Genomic DNA, 13487 nt, shown 5'->3' with positions numbered 1-13487 from the left:
TGGCTGACGGCGACTTATTGAATGTTCTCATTGGTAGACTAATCCGGTTTTGGTGCCGATGAAGCAAAAGCAGGGCGCTAGTGAACTAGTTTGTGGTCAAAAGAAAAACATTTTTATACATCTGTATTGAATTTGTATCCTGTAACTAGAAAAGTTCCCATCAGGGATTTATTCTGCCCATTCCGATCATTCATGAGTGAGATCTGTTGATACTAATACCGATCACGTGTATCAACTGTACTTTTTTTAATTTATTTATGTTGAGTGCTATTGACAGTTTGGCAACATAAACACACTATTTATAGAGGTGGGAATCTTTGGGAACCTCACGATTCGATTACGATTACAATTCAGGCAGGAGCTACGATTCAATAAAAAATCGATTATTAATGCATCTTTAATTTATGTATATTAATGCAGTTTTACATTTCTTTTCGTTTCACTAAATAAGCATTTATCACTTGCAACTTTTTAAAAACAGTGCCTTTGTAATAAGAAACAGTTAAATAATTCAAATCACATTTATTAAATTAAGTGCAAATCTGCACAAAAATAGTTTGTCTGTGTCAGCGCTTATAATAACAGTATCACTAATACTTAGTTAATATTCAGGCCACAAAAATTAATTCAAGTTTTGTTGGCAGTTTTTGGATGGTTATTTAGAGGGCTCTATGGGCGCAATAGAGGACCTCCCATTGACTCCCTTGTAAGCTTCCTTTTTTTTTTTTTTAAGAGTTAGAATTCATCCAAAAAAAACAACATCTGTCTTGTCTCTCATAATGATTGTGAACAATAGGCACAATTCCCCTTTAAGTTATCATATAGATGTACTGAAGCATACACAGAGGGCCTGACGCAAATATCCTCCTGGCTCTCAAGAGGATATAGAAGAAAATATAATGTAGTGCATTTGTTTGGAGTCTATTTAAATTTTGGAAAGAAATAGCCCTGTTATGCGTGTCCCCAAAAGCCCACTGCAGGGGAAGCTGGCTCTCAGAAGGATATTTAGCTTTGCTACGGATACTGTGCTCAATACAACACTGGCATGAAAACAGGACTTAAGAACACCCAGGGAGAGTTTCTCCCATACCATTAATAATAGTATTTAAGCCATTGCTATTTCCTTTGTTACTGGTAATTAGGAAATGTAGTCAAACAACAAAATCTTGTCCTCCACATGCTTGTATTACTAACACTGTCAACAACTCCTTCCTGCTTTCCCATCTTCACTTGGGCTTTAGATGCTTACTGCGGCTACAGGTTTGCAGAGATGATGCAAACAATGAGACGAGAGTAAAAGAGGGAAGCTACCCCACAGAATGCAGAGGAGGTTGCTCGCTGCCTGAGTGGATCACTGCAGCAGGAATGCAGCAAATGAGGGGGTGGGTGGTGATGATGACGTACATCAAGAAGAGATATGGAGAAAAGTATTGGGACACCTGTGTCCGCCTCTCATGGAAGGACATGAGAGGGAATGCAGAACCGATGTTAAAATACAGTAAAAATAAAAGTGCCGTGCCACTCCTTGAGGCCACAGGGAAGGAAGCTTGGCGCCGGCGTTTGTGCCCGACAGGAAGCACATTCACAAAGACCAAAGAGGAAACACAGAGCAGCCGAGGAGGAGGATGAAGAGGAAAAAGGGGGTTAGGTGGGGCAAAGGAGGTCAAAGCCAGTATGTGGTTATAAAATGACAGATCAGAGGAAGACGTACGACGGATGAGAAAGCAAATGGATGCCATTCAGATTCAGGGCTGGTACAAAGACGTAGCTTGAATGACAAAAATGATTTAATACCTCAATCAACACTTTTATTTGTATCTACCCCACACAAAATGTAAAAATTCACATGTAAAGATTGCATTTATTGCAAATAAAATGGAAAATGTTGGAATCGATAACATAAATATTGATTAAATTATTGAAGTAAAAAAAGGTGCAACATTATGAGGAACACAACAAATATGTTTATTTATCACAATAATAATATGTTTTCATTTATTGGATGCAGAATGATGTAAGAGCGGCATTGCAATTTTAGGACTACATTTTAAAAATCCATGCGATTCTCCTAACAAAATAAGCCCCAAAATGTTGATACAGTAAAACACTTTTTTTTAATGAATGTTAAATGTTTTTATGTATAAGTTATTTGCGCATAAATAATCAGTTAATTCTTAAATAAGCAACACAATGACTACTAATACTTACAATGAATTAAATGATAAATGATAAATGGGTTATACTTGTATAGCGCTTTTTTCTACCTTCAAGGTACTCAAAGCGCTTTGACAGTATTTCCGCATTTACCCATTCACACACACATTCACACACTGATGGCGGGAGCTGCCATGCAAGGCGCTAACCAGCAGCCATCAGAGGCAAAGGGTGAAGTGTCTTGCCCAAGGACACAACGGACGTGACTAGGAAGGTAGAAGGTGGGGATTGAACCCCAGTAACCAGCAACACTCCGATTGCTGGCACAGCCACTCTACCAACTTCGCCACGCCGTCCAATATTTATATTATATAAATAATCACATAGCTTTTGATAATGTAATCGAGTGTGGTATTGCAATGTTAGTTATGGAAAGAATTTGATGCACTCCTTGGAAAAAAGCTCTTTCTAAAATGATAAAATAAAAAAATAACAAAACAGATTCTTACTTACATGTAATTAAAGTATTTGTATTTGATAGTTTTCTGTTCATGAATTATCAGTTAATTCCTAAAAGGGGTCGTATCAAGATTTTTTTTCTACATTTAAAACACTGCCTTATGGTCTACATAACATGTAATGGTGGTTCTTTGGTCAAAATGTTGCATAGATTACATTTAAAAAGACCTTTTCAAGCCGCTTTCTGACTGTCTCTTCAGGGTGCGCTGTTTTGTGGGCGGTCTTATTTACGTGTTTCCACTTCAACAGTGTTGCTCGTACATGTAACAGCAGAGGATGCATGTGCATGTACGAGCCAATCTGCCCCATAACAAGAGGAAAGGGAAAAATAAGGGAACTTATTGACTACAGCGTTAGACTATAATGGCGCTATGGGTAAATCTCTACCATATATGGATAATCCGCTGACGTCACCAATAGCAAAAACACCACCAATGGCAAAAACATCGCAAATGGGTCAAATTCCAAACGGCTCGTTTCCGGGAAATATGAAGGAAGGCAAAATTGTTTAATAAATATTTTCGCAATGCCCTCATAGTTTGATTTCCAATTCTCGAGATTTACAGTATACAGATCCCAAATACACAACAGCCGGTACCAATACGTACGAAAAGTTGGTTTTGCATAATAGGGCCCCTTTAAATGAATGCATCATTGCAAAGCCATAGAGAAAAAAATGTTTAGACGATTATATTTTATGAAAACCTGTTTTTGCTAGGGATGTGCCGATAGCCAATAATAACACATTTTTGTGATCCCCTTCATTTTGAAAAGCATAAGTATAAAATACATTTTGGGACCGGTACGGTTACAAAAATATTGGTATCGCGTCAACCCTAATCTCCATACCCCCTAAATTAATAACAATCACCTCTATGAGAGCAATACAACTGCATTTCTTAATATCTTAAGTATCATTATCAAGTACAGTAATAGGACGGTGCTTAACATGTTACACGCCGAGAGCAAGCAGGAGCATGTATGTTAATCTAGCTGTTAGCTAGTTTAGCTTGAAGATTGTAGAGCTTTACAGCTGAAAGTAAGCAGTTAACAACATGAAATTAAATAGCATAATAAGAGTTAGAGAGAGGATAATATAACAGTTAGCAACTGTTAATCTGTTAGGAATGTCGCAGCCAGAAGTGCACCACAGGTAAGAAGGGCAAATCGATTCATAAACCACTGGTGTCGGCCATATCAGAATATGGTCGACACTATAGTAATTAGATCAATACTTTTATTTTCCTAAAATCTTTTTTTTGTTGATGTTCGAAGACAAAACCCAAATGAATTAAATGCGTAATAGAGAGTAGTTTTTGCTTTTGTTTAGTTACTGTGTAGTATTGACTTTGTTTAGCTCAAAAATTGTATGTCCATCCATCCATCCATCCATCCATTTGTACCGCTTGTCCCTCTCGGTGTTGCGGGGGTGCTGGAGCCTATCCCAGCTGCATTCGGGTGGAAGGCGGGGTGCACCCTGGACAAGTCGCCACCTCATCGCAGGGCCAACACAGATCGAACCTAGGACCTTCTTACTGTGAGGCACACACACTAACCCCTGTGTCACCGGGCTGCCCCCAATTGTATGTCATAAAGGAGGATAAAGAACTGGTTTAAATATTGTGTGGATATTTTTAAACTGTCAGTAGTACTCACCATAAATAAACAGAAAAATTCACAGTTAGTACATGTGATTGGTATTGGTATTGAGCTAATCTCACTCATGGATGATCAATATCGAACTCAGCAGCATAAATCCTTGATCGGACCATCTCCAGTTTTTTTGCATTTAACGAGGCAAAAATATCAGTGTGCGGCCGAGCCCAGTTGAGGCAAATGTAACTGCACACTAAACTGAACAGGGAAGTATTTGCCTGGCGTTAATGAAGTGCACATGCTGGAAACAAGAGCACAAAGTACACTTACGTTTCAGACACATCCTTCATTTCTGACATGTTCACCTCCTCTTCCCAAAGTCTCCATCCTGTGATTGCAAACGCACAAACAAACATGTGGTTAGCCGGTGATTCAAATGCGTCGCCTTTCGCCAGCGTTTTGATGACAGCGCTAACAGTGGGGGAGGGGGAGTGGGGGCCATGGGAAGTCAAACTAGCATCCAGAGAGTGAGCAAACTGTTTGTGGACTTTGCAATAGACTCATGCATGAGCAGACAAGCCATGTTGGGCCACGACAACACAAGGCCCCTATTCACTTTTCTGGGGAGGCGCTGACATGCACACACGCACACACACACACGTCTACATGTACACACACACTATTATCATAATCATCATCATCAACCCACGGAGCTCTCAAGTGCATCAAAACGCACGCGCACATGCACACACACATACAGAGACAACGCAGAAGCATTCCACTACAGTAGCATTCCATATGTTTGGCTAAGCACAGAGAATCCAGACTTAAGACAGGAGTCTGGATTGAATTAAAAGGATGAGTGCTGGAGGAAAGGAGGAGGAGGAGGGAAATGAGGAAGATGAAGGGGGAAAAGCTGCAGGAGTCAAATACAAAATTATAACACTGTTAACTTTGCGGCGACTGGCGAATTTGGCGGAAAAATGAGCAACCAGAAAGTCAGTCCGTGGAACGCGGACCTCCGCCAAGGTGCAAAGTGGATGGTCTGTGTAGCAAGACAATTTACTGGCAACGACCGGCCTATGCTTAACGGTGTCATCACTTCATAACGCAGCACTGCATGACTTTACGAAATAGCTTATCCTGAGTAGCTCTGCTCATTTCTATTGGGCGAAGCGACGGTTATCAATATAATGACAGGCGGGAAAACGTTCATTGATTTTATGACACTATCTATTAGAGGTGGGGGAAATAATCGATTTTTAGATGCATTACAATTCGGACATGGACGATTATGAAATCGATTAGTAAACGTCAATAGTTGATAATCGAATTATTTATTGTAAATAAAGTAATGCAGACAGTTCTAAAATTTGGCTGACTGCAGCGAGCCACCTCATTGAGAGATCTGACCAGCTCCGTTATTTCAGGGCTCTAATGTTCCAGTTTTGCACACATTTCCATTAATTTGATAAATGTGGGAATTAATTCAACTGTTTCATTACAAATGCAATGTCTTTAAAAGTTGCAAGTAATAAACGCTTATCGTTGTGGCTTGTGCAGCCCTTTGAGACATTTGTGATTTAGGGCTATATAAATAAACATTGATTGATTGATTGATTGATTTAGTGAAATGAAAGGAAATGTAAAACTGCATCAATATATATAAATTAAAGATGCATTGATAATCGATTTTTAATCAAATCGTAGCTCCTAAATAGGAAATTGTAATCGAATTATGAAGTAGCCAAAGATTCCCACCCCACTATCCATGTTGCATGCCTTTGTATATTGTATTGGCCGACCTATGAACTGATTTGAATTTGTAGATTACTTTGAGGTTGCAGAGGGATGTATTAGGAGTGCATTGATCATACCACATATCTACGTTGCACACCTGTACTCATGCATGAGCAAGCATACCACGGCCTTGGAATTTTGTGGAATATTTTGAGTCATTTTGTTTATTTCTATTGTACAAGGTGACGGTTACCATGAGCGATAACTGTTAGTAGGACAAATCACATTGATTTAATGACGCATTTGCTGTATTTTGCATGCCTGTCCATGTGTATGAGCGAAAGTACAATGGGCTTTGAATTTATGGAGTATTTTGAGTCGTTCTTTAATTCTATTGCGCAAGGTGGCAGATATCATTGATAAATGGCGGGAGGAAGGATCTAATTTCTTAGATCAGTGGTCCCCAACCACCGGTCCGTGGACCGCAGCCGCAGAAGTAATAAAAAATAAAAAATAAAAAGTTTTTTAATTTTTTTATTTAAATAAACATAAAAACACAATATATACATTATATATCAATATAAATCAATACAGCCTGCAGGGATACAGTCCGTAAGCACACATGATTGTATTTCTTTATGACAAAAAAAAAAAAAGTTTTATTTTTTTTTACTACCCCTCCCCCCCCGGTCCGTGGGACAAATTTTCAAGCATTGACCGGTCCACAAGTACAAAAAGGTTGGGGACCACTGTCTTAGATGACACATATACACAGCAAGCCTGTGCTCATACATGAGCACACGTACTGTGGGCTTTAACTTTTGTGGATTATTTTGCGTCATTTTGTCTATTTCGAATATACAAGGTGACGGATAATAAGTTTACCATGAATGATAACTGTCAGGAAGACAAATGACATTGATCTAATGACGCGTCTGCTGTATGTTGCATGCCTGTGTATGTGTATAAGCAAATGCACAGTGGGCTTTTATTGTGGAATATTTTGAGTTAATCTGTTTAAATTTATGGTGCAAAGTATGGTATGGTGTGGTATCAATTTATTTCGAACATGCATATATTTACATGTGATACTAGGGCTGGGCGATATGGCCTTTTTTAAATATCTCGATATTTTTAGGCCATGCCACGATATATATCTCGATATTTTGCCTTAGCCTTGAATGAACACTTGATGCATATAATCACACCAGTAGGATGATTCTATGTGTCTACATTAAAACATTCTTGTTCATGCTGCATTAATACATGCTCATTTTTTTTAACTTTTATGCTGAGAGGGAAATCCCAACTAAGTCAATTTACCAAAACTGTATTTATTAAACAGTTATTAAGCAGTGGCACAAACATTCATGTCATTTCAAAACAGAAAGTGCAAGATTGTCAGAGACATTTTAAAACAAGCTATGAGTGCACTTTTGTGAATGATGTCACCAAGATAACATCAAAACAACACTAAATTAAAGTGTATTTTTTGTACAGAACGCCACTACAATAGTTAAAAACAAATAAAGTGCACTTTTGTGCATGATGTCACACAAGATATTTCAATAACTGTCAAATAAAAATGAGCTGCATAATAGGTTCCTGCGGACGTTATCTCCTTCTGTTGACTTTTTTTTTTTCATACGGTGATGATCTGGAAATAGTTGCTTCGGCATTTTGTTGGTGTGGCACCGAACGAAGATGTTGACATGAAGAGTTTCAAACACTCATTCTCTAGCGGGTGACTTTTCAAATGATGCTACATTAGCAGTGCTGCTACTTTTTGTAGCAACGCTTTTGCCGCATAAATGTTGAACATATTCCCGCTTGAAGCCAAACCACCGCCGGACGATGGATCTCGTGCTGTTTTTCTTGGTAATTAATTCTTCCTCAATTTGTTACCAGATTCGCACATTCTCTCTCTCGTATTACCACTCGCACCTCACCGTTAGCATCACAGCTAACGTTACCATGTCGCTACCTGTCTGCTCCGCGGGAGCGTGTGACGTTGCACACGTGACGTGTGTAAGAAGGTGCGCTTGTATTAAGTCTCTGTGCGAAGGAGAGACAAGAAAGAGTGAGAAACGCATGCAGTGTAATGTCCGCAGCTAAAAGCAACTGCGTGAGAATGTATACTCGAATATCACGATAGTCATTTTCTATATCGCACAGAGACAAACCCGCGATATATCGCCCAGCCCTATATGATACATATACATATATAGGGATGATACTCGAAACCGGTTTTCCCGGTTGTTTGATAAGAAAAGAACCGAGTCCTCGGACTCGAATCCCTTTTTGAGAACCGGTACCCGTTATCGAGACCACTATAGTAAAGGAAAAGAGTTGATTCTTTACTCGAATCCCGTCCCGACCAGAAATGCTCCGTGGGACATCACAAGAAATGACGTCATGTAGCTCAGTCATTAGGCGCAGATAGCGAAAGCAGGAAAACAATGGACGGGAAAAAGCGCTCCAAGGTGTAATAAAGTTCAAAACAAAAGCTATAATCCATCGAATAACTTTACTGAGAGATTTTAGCAGGGTAAAACACATGACGAACACTTTTACGACCAACCGGAAACATAGCAACCAGGCTAGCAACGCACCTCCTTTACGGCAGCTGTCGCAACGTTCTTAAAGCAACCGCAGCACATACATATATATACAACACATCTCCCTTTTTGAACTTTTGTTTTTCTTTCCTTGTAGACAAAACAAAATCACACTGTATATGTGTTGTCTGTCTAATTATAAATAATGCAGACGAGGCGTGTTGGCTGAGTTCTTGACGTTTACTTTCACAGCGTGGCAACATGCAACAACACTTTTCGGGGCTACCGCGCATGCTCGTAACTCCCGTTGCATGCTGGGTAGTGTAGTTGTTATATTCTCTAGCTCAGGGGTCACCAACCTTTTTGAAACCAAGAGCTACTTCTTGGGTACTGATTAATGCGAAGGGCTACCAGTTTGATACACACTTAAATAAATTGCCAGAAATAGCCAATTTGCTCAATTTACCTTTAACTCTATGTTATTATTAATAATTAATGATATTTACACTTAATTGAACGGTTTAAAAGAGGAGAAAACACGAAAAAAATGACTATTAAATTTTGAAACATAGTTTATCTTCAATTTCGACTCTTTAAAATTCAAAATTCAACCGAAAAAAAGAAGAGAAAAACTAGCTAATTCGAATCTTTTTGAAAAAATAAAAAAAATAATTTATGGAACATCATTAGTAATTTTTCCTGATTAAGATTAATTTTAGAATTTTGATGACATGTTTTAAATAGGTTAAAATCCAATCTACACTTTGTTAGAATATATAACAAATTGGACCAAGCGATGTGGTGGCGACTTGTCCAGGGTGTACCCCGCCTTCCGCCCGATTGTAGCTGAGATAGGCTCCAGCGCCCCCGCGACCCCAAAGGGAATAAGCGGTAGAAAATGGATGGATGGATGGATGGACCAAGCTATATTTCTAACAAAGACAAATCAGTATTTCTTCTAGATTTTCCAGAACAAAAATTTTAAAAGAAATTCAAAAGACTTTGAAATAAGATTTAAATTTGATTCTACAGATTTTCTAGATTAGCCAGAATAATTGTTTTGAATTTTAATCATAATAAGTTTGAAGAAATATTTCACAAATATTCTTCGTCGAAAAAACAGAAGCTAAAATGAAGAATTAAATTAAAATGTATTTATTATTCTTTACAATAAAAATAAAAAAATTTAATTGAACATTGATTTAAATTGTTAGGAAAGAAGAGGAAGGAATTTAAAAGGTAAAAAGATATATGTGTTTAAAAATCCTAAAATCATTTTTAAGGTTGTATTTTTTCTCTAAAATTGTCTTTCTGAAAGTTATAAGAAGCAAAGTAAAATAATTAATGAATTTATTTAAACAAGTGAAGACCAAGTCTTTAAAATATTTTCTTGGATTTTTTAAATTCTATTTGAGTTTTGTCTCTCTTAGAATTAAAAATGTCGAGCAAAGCGAGACCAGCTGCTAGTAAATAAATACAATTAAAAAAATAGAGGCAGCTCACTGGTTTTTGATTGATTGATTGAGACTTTTATTAGTAGGTTGCACAGTGAAGTACATATTCCGTACAATTGACCACTAAATGGTAACACCCGAATAAGTTTTTCAACTTGTTTAAGTCGGGGTCCACTTAAATTGATTCATGATACAGATATATACTATCATATATACTATCATCATAATACAGTCATCACACAAGATAATCACATTGAATTATTTACATTATTTACAATCAGGAGTGTGGAGGGGGGGTGGGGTGGGGGGGGGGGGGTATGGACATCAAGTAGTGGACATAGAGAGAGAGAGAGAGAGAGAGAGAGAGAGAGAGAGAGAGAGAGAGAGAGAGAGAGAGAGAGAGAGAGAGAGAGATCAGAAGGCATAAGAAAAAGAATCTGCATTTGATTGTTTACATTTGATTATTAGCAATCCGGGGAGGGTGTTAGTTTAGGGTTGTAGCTGCCTGGAGGTGAACTTTTATAGCGGTTTTGAAGGAGGATAGAGATGCCCTTTCTTTTATACCTGTTGGGAGCGCATTCCACATTGATGTGGCATAGAAAGAGAATGAGTTAAGACCTTTGTTAGTTCGGAATCTGGGTTTAACGTGGTTAGTGGAGCACCCCCTGGTGTTGTGGTTATGGCGGTCATTTACGTTAAGGAAGTAGTTTGACATGTACTTCGGTATCAGGGAGGTGTAGCGGATTTTATAGACTAGGCTCAGTGCAAGTTGTTTAACTCTGTCCTCCACCTTGAGCCAGCCCACTTTAGAGAAGTGGGTAGGAGTGAGGTGGGATCTGGGGTGGAGGTCTAGAAGTAACCTGACTAGCTTGTTCTGAGATGTTTGGAGTTTAGATTTGAGGGTTTTGGAGGTGCTAGGGTACCAGGAGGTGCATGCGTAATCGAAAAAGGGTTGAACGAGAGTTCCCGCCAGAATCCTCAAGGTGCTTTTGTTGACCAGAGAGGAAATTCTGTAGAGAAATCTCGTTCGTTGGTTAACCTTTTTGATTACCTTGGTTGCCATTTTATCACAGGTAAGTGCTGCTATTTGAGCTATTTTTAGAACAGGCCAGCGGGCTACTCATCTGGTCTTTACGGGCTACCTGGTGCCCGCGGGCACCGCGTTGGTGACCCCTGCTCTAGCTCATAACATTTTTCCCCCTATAAAGAAATAATGTTAACTCAATAAAGTGTATTTCTTTTTTTAGCTTCATCTTTTCATTTTTTAGCATTGTGACCACATTGGCAAACAACTTTTCTCTTCATAGAATTTTCTTTCAATAAAGAAATAAAGTGCAAAAATGTCAAAGCATCATAACAAACAGTTATGTCAAATAGCAGCAGAAGTGCACTTTTTGGAGAGCTGTATTATTTTCAGTTTTGTTCCCAAGGGACTGATTTTATTTAACACTATATTATTATTTATACACCTATAGTGATCACAGAGACAGGTTGTTTTTGTGTTACTGTATATATTTGTTTCTCTGATAAATCCCACTTCATATACTTTGGGTAACAACAGTCAATATTTATTTATTTTATTTTATATTTTTTTAGGTGGGTAACAGTCAATATTTATTTATTTATTAGATTTTATTTTTTTATTATATAATAAAAGTGAGCTTTTGTTAAACCAAATATTGTGTGTTTTTTTCCATATACAACAACCTATGTGGACTCGATAAGAGAATCGATAAGGAATCGGTTCGATAAGAGGATTCGATAATAGGCTCGAACTCGATAATTCCTTATCAAACATTATCCCTATACATATATACATAAACATAGTATATTATTGGTACAAATGTTTAACCAACACATGTACAGGGATACTTCACAACTGTTTGTTGTTTATGTTGTGTACAAGTTGTATTTATAATATGTTGTGTAAAGGAAATTTCATATTTCTATGAAGCTCATCTTGTATTTGAGATTGTTTATAGAAATAAGTGCATAACTTCAGCCTAAACCCTTACGGTCTGTAAAATTGTCACGTTATGAATGTAAAACTGTTTGTTTATTTTGTTGACCAATGACCAAAGTAATAACAAACAAACTAACTATACATCATACAGTATATAGGGCTGCGCGATATGCCGGTATTATACTTAATACCTGCTTGCTCGGTGTGTCAAATATTTAACTACAACTCTGTTTAAAAGTGCCTCTATCCATAGCCTGTGCGGACTAAGCTACTGTAGTGTTGTGGCTCCGTGGCTGAAAAGTAGCTTTAAACTTAGCAGCCAGCGGCTTTCTCCGCATTGAGTGTGGCGAAGCTCCATCTATCCCGTCCGTGCACAAGCGTGAGGATATGAACCTAACATTCATAAACAAAATGAACGAAAATTGCTCTGACATAGTAATGGCTAACCTATTATTTTTTAAAGAATAAACACATTACGTTACTACTTACAACAAAAATAATTTGAGTGCTCTCAACACTGGTTATCTAGCCATAAAACACTGAGGCAATCTTTTAAGCACTTTGAACCTATTTTTTAATATACTGGTGTGTATCGGATACCGGTCGGTATTCAACCTAAAAATACCGCGGTATCAGTTTTGGTCCATATCGCCCAGCCCTAATCATATAGCTTACACATTCTCATTTCTCTTTACATGTCCGAAACGGAGTAGGAAGACGCGAGGCTTATTTAATACTACCCCTTTTCTACTTCATATCAATTTCTAAGACATATGTTCACTTCCTGTTCTCATCTTGTAACACAGTTTACATTCTATAGTGAATTTCCAAATACAGCAATTCTATTTATATGTCTTTAAATCAACTCTGATTCTCATACTGAGATTAATTATATACAATGTTCAATAAAGTTCAAGATTTTTCATCAATATTTTTCTTCTTTGTACTTAGTAAACACTTGTAGTTTGAACAACCTCTTAAGTCATATTAGTACATTGTTTGATTTCTTTACTTAATCCATTCCATAATTCAATTCCACATACTGATATGCTAAAAGTGTTATACATGGATACACATGTTTTAAATTAGATTTTCCTCTAAGGTTATATTTCTCTTCTATTTAGGTTCCATAAATAAAGGGTTTGTAGGTTCTCTATGTCCAACATTATGTATTATTCTAATCGCCCTCTTTCATAACGCAGTTAGTGTATGTCGTGCGTATGTTGCAATTATTTCCCCACATTTCTACACAATAACGCAGATATGGCAACACGAGCGAGCAGTAGAGAATATGAAGTTAAAAATATCATTAATGAATGGCGAGAGGAAGGATCTCATTTCATATATGACACTTCTACCCTCCACGCCTGTGCCCATGCATGATCAAGTGTACCGAGGACATTTAATTTTTTTGGACTATTTTGAGTACATAAATATACAGTGCAAGTCAAAAGTTTGGAAACACCTTCTCCTCATTCAATGCGTTATCTTTATTTTCATGAC

General features: G+C 37.6%; 1 protein-coding gene across 5 annotated transcripts in view; it reads right to left on the bottom strand.

Moving 5' to 3' along the window:
- The window catches only part of luzp1 (leucine zipper protein 1), a 92316-nt gene that overhangs the window by 37656 nt on the left and 41173 nt on the right, over positions 1 to 13487 (bottom strand). For 4 of the 5 annotated variants that reach the window (XM_062041473.1, XM_062041471.1, XM_062041472.1 and 1 more), the window contains exon 2: positions 4600 to 4657. The exons of the other annotated variant lie outside the window; for it this stretch is intronic. The gene's annotated coding sequence lies outside the window, so the exon portion shown is untranslated. The remainder of the gene's footprint in view (positions 1 to 4599; positions 4658 to 13487) is intronic. 5 annotated transcript variants of the gene reach the window in all.

The sequence above is a fragment of the Entelurus aequoreus genome, linkage group LG03 (genome assembly GCF_033978785.1).
Source record: "Entelurus aequoreus isolate RoL-2023_Sb linkage group LG03, RoL_Eaeq_v1.1, whole genome shotgun sequence".
In the NCBI taxonomy this organism is placed as follows: Eukaryota; Metazoa; Chordata; class Actinopteri; order Syngnathiformes; family Syngnathidae; genus Entelurus; species Entelurus aequoreus.
Note: the sequence above shows the minus strand (reverse complement) of the source record. Positions and strands in the feature narration are given on the sequence as shown.